Genomic DNA, 11,392 nt, shown 5'->3' with positions numbered 1-11,392 from the left:
TGAGGACATGCTGTCAGATGTACAGAGACAGCTCAGGATGGAACCTCACAGGAGGAAGCAGACGATGACAGAGCACTGGCAAGTGCACATGCCAGATGTTAATAGGCAGGGAGTGGCCATGCAGGTTCTGAGTGCCTGTGAGCCATTAATAAAGAGGTGGGGGTATAGCTCAGGGGTAGAGCATTTGACTGCAGATCAAGAGGTCCCTGGTTCAAATCCAGGTGCCCCCTTCCTAGGATTTCTTTTAGATGTTGGACAGTAAAATGTTGTAAGTAGCCCAAACCAACCAAGTAAAAACCCATTACCTCTTTGTCCCTTGTCCTGGATGGTATCCCATTATGCGCTGATCTGTGTTCACCTGTGCAGAAGCCATCCAGGTCACAGTTACTTGTGCTATCGCATGGATTGCTCTCTAAGGCTGTGACCCTGTGGTCACTCACTGTAGGGATTAAGCTTACAGGAATCTTGGAACAGAACCAACTTGCCAGCCCCTGTCTTTCATCTCTCTTGAAGGTCCTCCAGAACTCCCAGGGTGCTCCTCTCTCCCAGCTCCTTCTATCCTGTGCTTTAGTTCCTGCCACTTCTATGAAATGTCATTGATCCATGAATTTGACTCCTATTTATACTAAGAATCTGGGGAAAACGGAAAATGACTGATCTCTCTTTGTGTACTCGATGTAGTTGATCAGCGACCAGAAAGTAATGAGCTCCATAAGTGTTACTGAATGAATAAATGATGGGGTGAAGCAATGAGAACCCTCCTGGTGTCCTGGAGGATAAAGTTCTCTCTGGGCTGCAGGTTGGCTAATGAAGACCCAGAACCTGCAGCTCTTGTCTTGGCCACTTAGTGTGAACTTAAGAAAAACACATGGATAGGTGTCTTTTCCACTTCCAACGTTGATGTCTTTAGTATACCCTGAGAGAGAGGGCTTTGAGGTGGACTAGCTATGGTGGGAGCGAAGAAGGGTGGAGGGAAATCCTAAATGGAAAAATCCTGCCAGGTTCAAGATCAGTAGCAGAAGCAAGTAGGTCATGAACATTCAAGCCTGTGTATGGTTCCAAGGTTGAAGAAGTGCTAATCAGAGGTTACCTTACCTTTAAATGGGGGTATCGGCAAGGGCAGAGCATTTAACTGAGATCAAGATTCCTTGGTTCAAATCCATTTGCCTCCTTGCTTAAATATGACTCTGATACTTAACTTACCATATTCACCTTAGGCAGGACCTCAGTGAAGCTTGGAGGTCTCCATTAGTTGGAATTACTCAAATAACCTCAGATCCTTCATTCTGGGCTACATAGTTTAGGGTGTTTGTACCTGTCTTAGTTAGGGTTTTACTGCTGTGAACAGACACCGTGACCAAGGCAAGTCTTATTAAGAATAACATTTCACTGGGGCTAGCTTACAGGTTTAGGGGTTCAGTCCATTTTCATCAATGTGGGAGCATGGCAACATCCAGACAGACGTGGAGCTATATCTTAGTCAGGGTTTCTATTCCTGCACAAACATCATGACCAAGAAGCAAGTTAGGGAGGAAAGGGTTTATTCAGCTTACTTCCACATTGCTGTTTATCACCAAAGAAGTCAGGACTGGAACTCAAGCAGGTCAGGAAGCAGGAGCTGATGCAGAGGCCATGGAGAGATGTTTTTTACTGGCTTGCTTCCCCTGGCTTGCTCAGCCTGCTCTCTTATAGAACTCAAGACTTCCAGCCCAGGGATGGCACCACCCACAAGGGGCCCTACCCCCTTGATAACTAATTGAGAAAATGCCCCACAACTGAATCTCATGGAGGCACTTCCCCAACTGAAGCTCCCTTCTCTGTGATAACTCCAGCCTGTGTCAAATTGACGCACAAAACCAGCCAGTACAGGCTCGAAGAGCTGAGAGTTCTACATCTTGTTCTGAAGGTAGCTAGAAGACTGGCCTCTAGGCAGCTAGGACTGCAGTCTTAAAGCCCACACCCACATTGGCACACCTACTCCAACAAGGCCACATCCACTCCAACAAGGTCACACCTCCTAATATACCACTCCCTGGGCCAAGCATACTCAAACCATCATACACTACACACTTTTGTAGAATGACATAGAGAAACAAGCTGGAACTTAGCTGAAAACTTCTCTGATGATGAGTTTTATAGGTCTGAAAGCAACTCAAGGTGCTGAAGGAGAAAAGACATCAACAGTGTCCCTCAACCAACCCAGCATGCTATAGAACTGACCTGCCAGGTGAGATGTGCCACTTGGAATGAAGTCTATGGGCATATCAGACTGCTTTAGGATTAGACCTGAGGCCTGCTCCACAGGAAGGAATTCAGGCTGCTGTAGACCTGGTCAGAGGCCATGGGCCCTAGGGAGGAGCCTACTACCATTGTATTGCTAAATGGCATGTTGTCAAACTGTCCTTTAAATTGTTTATACTGCTAGATTAGTGCTGCCCTCAACCTTGCTGGAAATGCTTCACTCCACAGGGATAAGAAGTTAATGCAGAGCTTATAACTGATCAAAGTACTAAGCATATGGGACTATTGACTTAAATTGGACATCTACATCAACTCCCGACCTACGTCGCTCTTCAGTGACAGACTTCTCAGTGGAAGGCCAGGAGATTAGAAGATAAAGAAGATAGAAAAAGTGGGATCAGGAGATCTTTTCACAGCCTATGTTTTATGCCAAGCAAATGTATTAAGAAGTACAACATTGTATATACTGTTTTCAGGAGGAAATTGTGCTAAGGTCAGCAGAAAGCCAAATCAATCAATGTTGGCAAAGAGTACAGGATAGGTCAGTCGCAGATGTATTAGGACTGATAATCACAGCCCTCTGTGGGAACTCTGGGTTCCTGGGAGATGAAACCTTCAAGGCTCTGGCCCCAGCCCCAGTCCCAGCCCAGGCCTTGCCAAAGCTGCCCCTGGGCAAGGACACAGAACTAGTATCCTCTTTGCCCTTTTATTGGGGCCTCTGATAAAGCCTTAGGTATGTGTAGCTCCCCAAAACTCCTCTCTCCAAGGCTCAGGGAACACCTCAGAGGGTGAGCAGAAAAAATGCAAGAGCTGGAGGATAGGGAAGGGTGCTGAGAGATTCTGTCTTCTGTACGTACATGGTAGCTGTACCCTGAACCCACTGCAGCTGTGGTTAACCTGCATAAGATCAAGTCAGCAGGATCAGTCTGCAGCAGCACTAATGGGATTCAACAGGTTATTAACAAAAGAAAGGAGAGGACATAAAAGGAGAGAGAAGGGTGTAGTGGGGCTCCTGGGAGGTCCAGTGCATTAAGGCATATTGCTTACGTGGATGTAAGGGATTCTTATTTTAAAGATGAGTGTGTAGGCAGCATGCAGGAAGGTTCTACCTGACAGACAATGGAAATAAGTGGAAGAAGTACCTAAGGGTCAGAGGTGGAAGGTAAGACAGATGACCAGGTCTCTTCCTGAGAGGCAGGCTGGGGATGACCAGGTCTCCTCCTGAGAGGCAGGCTGGGAATGACCAGGTCTCCTCCTGAGAGGCAGGCTGGGATCTCAAGCAGTCCTGACAGCTGCACAGGAGAATCGGGGAGGTCATTCATCTGCAATTTCTCAGGGTACATTACAGACAATGGCTTGGAATTATCAAAAAAAAAAAAATCAAAGAATATGATGCTGGCATTAATTTTCAAATCAAAATAAATAAAATGGATAAATATTGATGACATTAAAATATAATAAAATTACTTGTTAAAAGATTAATGTCATTAAAAAAAAACCCTCAAGGCACAGATTGTGTTATCTATACCAAAAGTTTCAGGAAAGAAAACTTTTACACAAACAATTCCAGGCAAGTTTTTAAAAGGGGGGGGCAATACTTACCCCAGCTCACTTTGTAAGTCTAATTAAAGATGCTGTGAAAAACGCCAAAGATTTTAAGAGAAAACAAGACAACAGGCTAATCTCACTTATTCAACATAGATCACTTTTAAAGCCATAAACAAAAGTCTTAATAAGTCAAATTCAGCATTGTATCGAAATAAATGAGTAACATGGAAAAACGAAGTTGACGTCATTTGAGGACTGCAAGGCAGGCTTCACACTTAGACAGCTCTGTGATAAGGCACACAGTCAGGCTTGCATGTTTCTGGGCATGCAGGCCAACGTCACCTTCAGCTCTGCCACTTTACCACTGAAGTATGTTCATGTTGTAGAACATGCAACATGCTAAAAACATTAGGGAAACAGAACTCTGGCCATGAACAGCCTCAGAAGTGGCAGTTAAACACTGCAGCTCCCTTGTCCTTTGAGGGAGGGTGACCTGAGCCAGCCTGTATGTGCTCAGCCTTGGTGTTAGCCCTGGCTGCATATGATCGACGAGTACTTCATCTCCCACCCATACTTGCCTTTCTTCCTGTCCCCACCTAACTCAACCATGCTCTACCAGTGTTCCCTAGGGTTTTTTTTTTTTCTCTACAAAACAAACTACTAGCTTTCAAATTCTAGTTTCAAGGTCTCCTAGTGGAGAAATCCAAACTAATACCAGGTTACTGAGAAAATAATGATTATAAAATAAATAAGAAAGATATCCAGTGTAAAAGATATCCATGATTTGATTATTTTAAAGTATAAGTAAGGAACTGACTATGGGCTTATGCAAGGACAGGCTAAGAATCTAGCGGAGGAGAAAAGCCATGTCGGGCAGACACCGCCATGCAGACTGGTTTCCAGACAGAATGGGGCTTTGCCCACCACCGAGTTCTGGGCCATGTGGGTTAGTCTGGTAGTGTCTCTTGCTTAGCCTTTCCTGACTGTTGGTGCGTTAATGGTTTGGAGACTCACAAGTCCACTCTCAGCTCTTCACTGGAGTTTATTCTCCACCGTACTGTCTGCACTCACCGAGTGAGAAGTGGCCATCTTCCATCCTAGCCTGTGGTGCTACATCAAATTCCCTGGACCTAACATTATTCCAGGAGGGTCAGGCATGAACTTGCCATGATGTATGACAAGATAAACATCCCAGTTGTGTGGAATTTATGTTTGTAGATTGCACCATGATAGACTCAAAGCTTGACTCTGAAGATCTTTTATCAGCCAGGATCAGTGCCACCCCAGGCCTGTCTAATCCTGGGGACTGAAGCCTGGGAGGGCATGCTGTGGGGTTTCTAAGGAAAGGTGTGACTTTAATTTTTTTCAAATCCTATTTTTTTAAGATTTATTTATTTATTGTATATGAATACACTGTAGCTGTCTTCAGACACACCAGAAGAGGGCATCAGATCCCATTACAGATGGTTGTGAGCTACCATGTGGTTACTGGGAATTTAACTCAGGACCTCTGGAAGAGCAGTTAGTCCTCAAATCCTATTTTAATGATGGTTCTTAAACACTTTAACCTTCCTTGTAACCCACCACCCACCAGAGGTAGTGGAAATTAAAGGATATGAGGGAAGTGGATCTGTTTAGGAAGGATCTTTGGAGCAGCTCCCATCTGTGTTGTCTGGAAATCAGCATTTCCATTCATAGGTTAGCAGGCAGTGGCAGCTCAATCCATTCATAAACACCTCACAGGGATACCAGCAGTTCAGTTCGGTAGAGTCGGGATAGCAAACACGAATCAGCAGAGGTGGCACTACCTAGCAGAGTCAGCCAGGCCTCAACCTTGGCTCAAGTGAGCAGGAAGGATCAACAGGAACACCAAAGAGAAGTTCTTGGCTGTGCCTCTCTCAGGGAATCGAAGAACAGTGAAGACCCATAAACAAAAGTGTTGCACAGCTAGCTGTACCAGTGAGCCAACCTTTCTCTCCATCACTCTGTCGAGTCCTATTTATACCCTCCAAATATCACTTGTCCTCCATTTCCTTGGCTTAGCATGGATCTTGCCACAGCACGTGCATTCAATCAGCCCAAGTCTGAGAAGTTCTGACAATGCAGCTCAGCTATACAATGCAAAGTGGGCTAACACATGCGTGTTGTTAGCAAAGAATCCTTCATCATGTCTCCTTTCACATCTTTGCCGTAGCAGAACATCCTCTCTCCAGTGTCTGCTTCAGTGAAATGTTCCTTCACAAGTCTACCTGAGCCTTTCACATCTATGTCCACTTTCATGTGTTTGCCGCAGCACCTGTCCAAAGGATCCTTATGTTTCCATTTCAGAAGGGACCTGTGTGTGACTTTTTATGCAAGAGAGTGATGTGCTTTCTCTGACTCAGCCTGGAAGCTCTCAAATGATGATGCATAGGATACAAGTGATGTGGGTGTAACTCTGGAAGTGAAGGATATTAATTAAGCCTTATATTAGTATCAGGGGGTATAGCTCAGGGGTAGAGCATTTGACTGCAGATCAAGAGGTCCCTGGTTCAAATCCAGGTGCCCCCTACTCATACCTAGTTTTTATTTTTCTACATAGATATCTGAATTTTAATTTCTAGTTCCTTAGTAGACAACAGAGTTAAAAATATTTTTTAGAAATGGAAACTATTAAGGCCTTATTATGGTGGTTTTGCCACCTAAAATAAATTATGATTAATCAAAGAGTCTATAAAAGATTCCTTTCCCAGGCCTCACCTCAAACAACCCGAACACCCTGGGTGGAGCTAAGGCCTCATAAAAGCTTCCCTGTGGTTTCTAGAACCAGCTGAGATGTGAACCAGCCTTCCAGAGCTTCCCTGAAGCCTCTTCAGCCCTGGCTGCCTCAGCTCAGCTCTGTCTGTCTGGACCTTCACTCATATCTACAAGCATTTACGTGTGACACGTTGATATGTAAAGTGCCTAAAACTGGACCACACTGCACCTTCAGAGACAGACCATCCCTTTCCTGTGCTTCTTCAGTCCTAGTCAGTCATGTCTTACTTTTCTTGGGTAGACAAGTCTCTCATGTGATTTTCCATTCTTATATTATTCCAAACTTGTAAAGCATTTAAGAATCAGCAGTGGTGGCTCTCTGTGAAGAAATGACTACTTACAGCCCCACAAAAGAGTAGACAACAACCTCCCTCTCTACTCAGCCAGGTTTCCCTCACATTATATGTGCATATCCAATATGCAGAATCAATAGTTTCACTTAGAACTCTTCAGTCCTATGAGGCACATTAGAGAGATTCAAAGAATATATATTATTTATACTCGAAGGTACATTTCTAGGTAGTTGAAATAATCAAGTAACTCATTACCCAAAGAATAAAACACAGCTGTTGGCCTGAATGTCTTTTGCAAATCATGATTCATTTGGTTTGACTTCTTTCCCACAATAATTGTCTCTATGGATAAGACCCCTTCGGAAAATAGTTCTCACTGTGTGTCATGCAGTCTGTTGGGTCAGAGGGCCCACATGGAAGAGAGTCCTAGCCCCACTTCAGTGCACCCTGAGGCCTGGGCTCTGGGTGTTATAAAGTCTGTTTCCACATTGCTTCCTGTTCTCACAGAAAGGCCAAACTGACAGGTCATAAACTCTCCAGTAAAGCATCTCCCTTTAAAATCTAGGACCAGAAGATGAGAAAAGCAGAGAGCAAAAATCAGAAAACAAATTGTACGTGAATGTACAGCAGTGAGAATGAGGCTGAGAGAGTGGCATATGGCATGTGTGATGTAAAAGAAGATATTAGAGGGAAGAAGAGAGATGGATTCAGTTCTCCAGACTAAGGTAGGTACCCTATGGGACCTGAGGAGGAAACCGAAGGACTCTGGGTAGGAAAGGTTTCTACCCATTTAGGGATCAGTCTGTGAGGAAGGGCAGGTGGAAGCCTGTGTGGATATGGCCAGTCATGCCCACTAGTGCACAAGACTTCAGGAGTCACACAGTCCATAGCGGGCTATTGTATAAGCCAACATGGGTGACACAGGAGTCACGGGGAAAACCAGCGCAGACCAGCGAGAGAGCCGTCATCTGTACACGAGGCTTCTCCTGTTTTGAGGCAGCTACCTGGTGGCCCTTCCTGGTGTGGTGACATCCTGGCAACACCATCAAACTGCCAACAACCACTCTGTGGGTTGGATCCTCTCCTCAGATAACTTCTGTCTGCAAATGGAGAATAAGAAGGAGGGAGAAAGAGAGAAAGCAGGTTCGTCTACTGCCCCAGAACACTGTGCAAAGAGGCCACTTAAGTGTAAATGTGGACTCTGGTTGTGGCATGGGCACTAAACAGGTGTGTTGTATTTGGAAGTGAACTTAATGACAGTGATTTTTTTCAAATCTACAATGTGGAAAGTCACAACAGACTAAATCAACATCTTCAGTCTGTGTGTGAGTGTGAATTTTCATTAAGTTTGATATCAACACACATCATCTCTAACTCCCTTTCCCTAAGATTCTGTATTCTTTTTCAGATTTTTGTACGTTATTTTTTTTCTAAATTTCCTACATTTTTCTACATTATTTCTCAGTAAAGCTTTTGCTTTTGCCCAGACCAGCCATGCCCTTTACCTCCAGGGGATCTGTTTAGCAGCTAGCTTTCTGGGTCATGCTCTTGTATGCGAATCTCAAGGGTATTCAGCTGTAGAATTCCATGATATAATTTTTATTATGTTATATGTACAGGCGTTTTACATGAATAAATGTTTGCACCCTGTGTGTCCCTGATGTCTGGCAAGGTCAGAGAAGGGAGTCGGGTCCCCTTGAGCTGGAGTTACAGATGGTTGTGATCTGCTGGATGCTGGGACTTGAACCAGAGTCCTCTGCAATAACAGCAAATGCTCTTAACCACTGAGTCCATTTAATGTGCCAGCCTCAACTGGGAACTACGGCAGGAGGCTGCTTTTATGAGAGTGTGGCAGTCAGATGTGCAGAGGCAGCTCAGGGCTGGGCCTCAGAGGAGGAAGCAGATGATGGCAGAGCACTGGGAAGTGCACGTCAGATGGCCATGCAGGTTTAGAATTATGTATTATATGTTATGTTTTATACATACATAAACAGGTGGGGGCATAGCTCAGGGGTAGAGCATTTGACTGCAGATCAAGAGGTCCCCGGTTCAAATCCGGGTGCCCCCTTCCCTTTTTTTACTCATTGAACACAATGTTTCTGAGATCCTGCCAAAAAAGTCCAAAATAAACCAAGTTTTAAAAAAAGACAAAGAACAAACCAAAATGAGCCCACATTACGCATAGCAGCAATGTCTTTTTCTTGTGAAATGGTCTCACTGAAACATCTTTCCTGGATAGTGCCCTGGGATCATTTTACTTTTTTATGGGTGTATGGTATTCCATCTTATGAATGTGCACATGATCTCTGATTCACACACTGACAGCTCCAGTTCTTTGTTAACTAAAATCAGGATGCAATGACTCTCTATATCTGAGTACACCTATGTGAGCACTTCTGAAGGAAAATGGGACCAGTTTTTCCAAGGAACTAAAAAAAGAAGAAAAAACAAAAACAAAAAACAAAAAAAACAGAGCTTCCTTCCTTAACCTTAACCCCTCCCTTTGGAGAGCTTTGATCGCCACCACACATGGCTAACTGTGGTCACCACCACACATGGCTAACTGTGATCACCACCACACATGGCTAACTGTGGTCACCACCACACATGGCTAACTGTGGTCACCACCACACATGGCTAACTGTGGTCACCACCACACATGGCTAACTGTGATCGCCACCACACATGGCTAACTTTGGTCACCACCACACATGGCTAACTTTGGTCACCACCACACATGGCTAACTGTGGTCGCCACCACACATGGCTAACTGTGGTCACACCACACATGGCTAACTTTTATTTTTAGCTGTGATCGCTACCATACATGGCTAACTTTTATTTTTAGCACAAGCAATATAGTTGATATTAGCACTTAAAATATAAACAACACTACATTATTAGAAACTGGAATCTCCGTAATTCCACCGGCATACATTTTGTACTTTGCCTATACACTTGACAAATTATCAGGAACCTTAGTCTTTTATTAAATAAGCATCAAGCCAAGGGCTCTGAAATTCTGTTCCATGCAAGGGAAGATACTGTCACCTAATGACAAGCTCCCAGCCCAGGGTAGCTGACACAAAGTCAGTACTCCATAATTGTCAAGGCCAATCTCTAGCTGGTTTAAGGGAATCCTCAGGTGTATAGGCCAACAAGCCAGAGGACTGTCGTCAGTCATGTATGAGAAATACTGAAGAGTAGAGAGAGGTGGAATTCAGATAGGGCTTGCAGCACCATTCAACTTGCAGGACTGCCTTTTTTATAGTATGGCATCCTGGTAAAGGCTATTAATTATACCACCTCTCAGGCAAGGGGGTATAGCTCAGGGGTAGAGCATTTGACTGCAGATCAAGAGGTCCCTGGTTCAAATCCAGGTGCCCCCTTCACGTATATCTTTTGTCTCCCTAATTTAGTGTTATCCACACTAGAAATGTCTTCAGTCACTTTTAACTTCCCTTTGTCAACCTGAGCTTTCTCCCTCTGCCACACTGAGGAGTGGCAATTCACACCTCTTCCTGGTTCCTCATCTCTCTGTGCCCATACCTTGAGCTTTATGAACTTGCTTTCAAGAAACTTTTAATATCAAGAAACTTCCATGTCCTCTAAACTTGTGAGTTCTATCAGTCACAGTCAAGCAGGAGACAGAAGTAATTAAGTAGAGAGAATTATACTACAAAGACAGAGTATAAAGATATGAAGAAATCTGTGTGTAAGTAGTTCTTTGGAGTGAGAGACCCAAGAAAAGTCAAATGAGAACAGCAGGTGTCCAAGCAAAGATTCAGCCTCCTGGAGAAAGTTTTGTTTGCTCTTAATAATGCTTTGGGTTAGTGTACAATCCAAAGTTTCACCACAGTGTGGTGTCTTCATACATATGTATCATTACACTTTGTCCTCATTTGTTTCCTTCTCCACCTCCATCCCTCTTCTTGCTCAGTTCCCTTTCATTCCTAAATTACTCCCAAGTCCTTCTCCTTATCATATGTGTTCCATTACTCCATTTACCCTGTGCATGTGTGCATGTGCACACACAAGCCTACACACACACACACCACCTGTGACTACAAGTGTGACAATGATTCTCTAAATCTTAAAGTCTGAATAAAGCCCACTGAAACCTTACACAGGAAATTCTTCTGAGTGGATGCCTTTCTAGTGTCTACCTGTTCAATGGTGGACCCACACCATCTCATTACCAACCTTCTGATACTTGGATAATTGTCTCAAATAGTACAGGCAACCTCATTTTCTCTTGCTCACCTGGGTGTGCCTTTTGGTTGTCACAGCTTGTGTATCCTCAAACTCATTTCTCTGTAAAGCCTCTCTCCATGTTACCATTTTTGGTTGACAAAAAGCCCAGTCTAGACCATTCAATTCACATTCCAACTGCAGACACACAGGCACTGTGACAGATGGCTGTATTTTGTGACACTAGATTTTCCATGGCTTGTTATGCAACATCACTGTGAATAAGACTGCCAATGCTGAAATGGGTATTTAGAGGGGTTCTT

General features: G+C 44.0%; 1 long non-coding RNA gene and 4 other non-coding genes across 7 annotated transcripts in view; 4 read left to right on the top strand and 1 right to left on the bottom strand.

Annotated features, from left to right (window-relative positions):
- The first annotated feature begins 158 nt into the window (after positions 1–158).
- Trnac-gca lies at positions 159–230 on the top strand. The gene has a single exon. It is a non-coding gene; the product is annotated as a tRNA-Cys (tRNA).
- A 6,037-nt stretch (positions 231–6,267) lies between these two features.
- Trnac-gca lies at positions 6,268–6,339 on the top strand. Its single transcript has one exon. It is a non-coding gene; the product is annotated as a tRNA-Cys (tRNA).
- Positions 6,340–7,166: 827 nt separating this feature from the next.
- The window catches only part of LOC116098105, a 20,848-nt gene continuing 16,622 nt past the window's right edge, over positions 7,167–11,392 (bottom strand). For all 3 annotated transcript variants that reach the window (XR_004121702.1, XR_004121701.1, XR_004121700.1), the window contains exon 4: positions 7,167–7,978. This is a non-coding gene — a long non-coding RNA (uncharacterized LOC116098105). The remainder of the gene's footprint in view (positions 7,979–11,392) is intronic.
- On the top strand, positions 8,875–8,946 carry Trnac-gca. The gene has a single exon. It is a non-coding gene; the product is annotated as a tRNA-Cys (tRNA).
- Trnac-gca lies at positions 10,196–10,267 on the top strand. The gene has a single exon. It is a non-coding gene; the product is annotated as a tRNA-Cys (tRNA).

The sequence above is a fragment of the Mastomys coucha genome, unplaced genomic scaffold (assembly GCF_008632895.1).
Source record: "Mastomys coucha isolate ucsf_1 unplaced genomic scaffold, UCSF_Mcou_1 pScaffold20, whole genome shotgun sequence".
Classification (NCBI taxonomy): domain Eukaryota; kingdom Metazoa; phylum Chordata; class Mammalia; order Rodentia; family Muridae; genus Mastomys; species Mastomys coucha.
The sequence above is the reverse complement of the archived record's forward strand: the minus strand, read 5'-3'. Positions and strand labels throughout refer to the sequence as shown.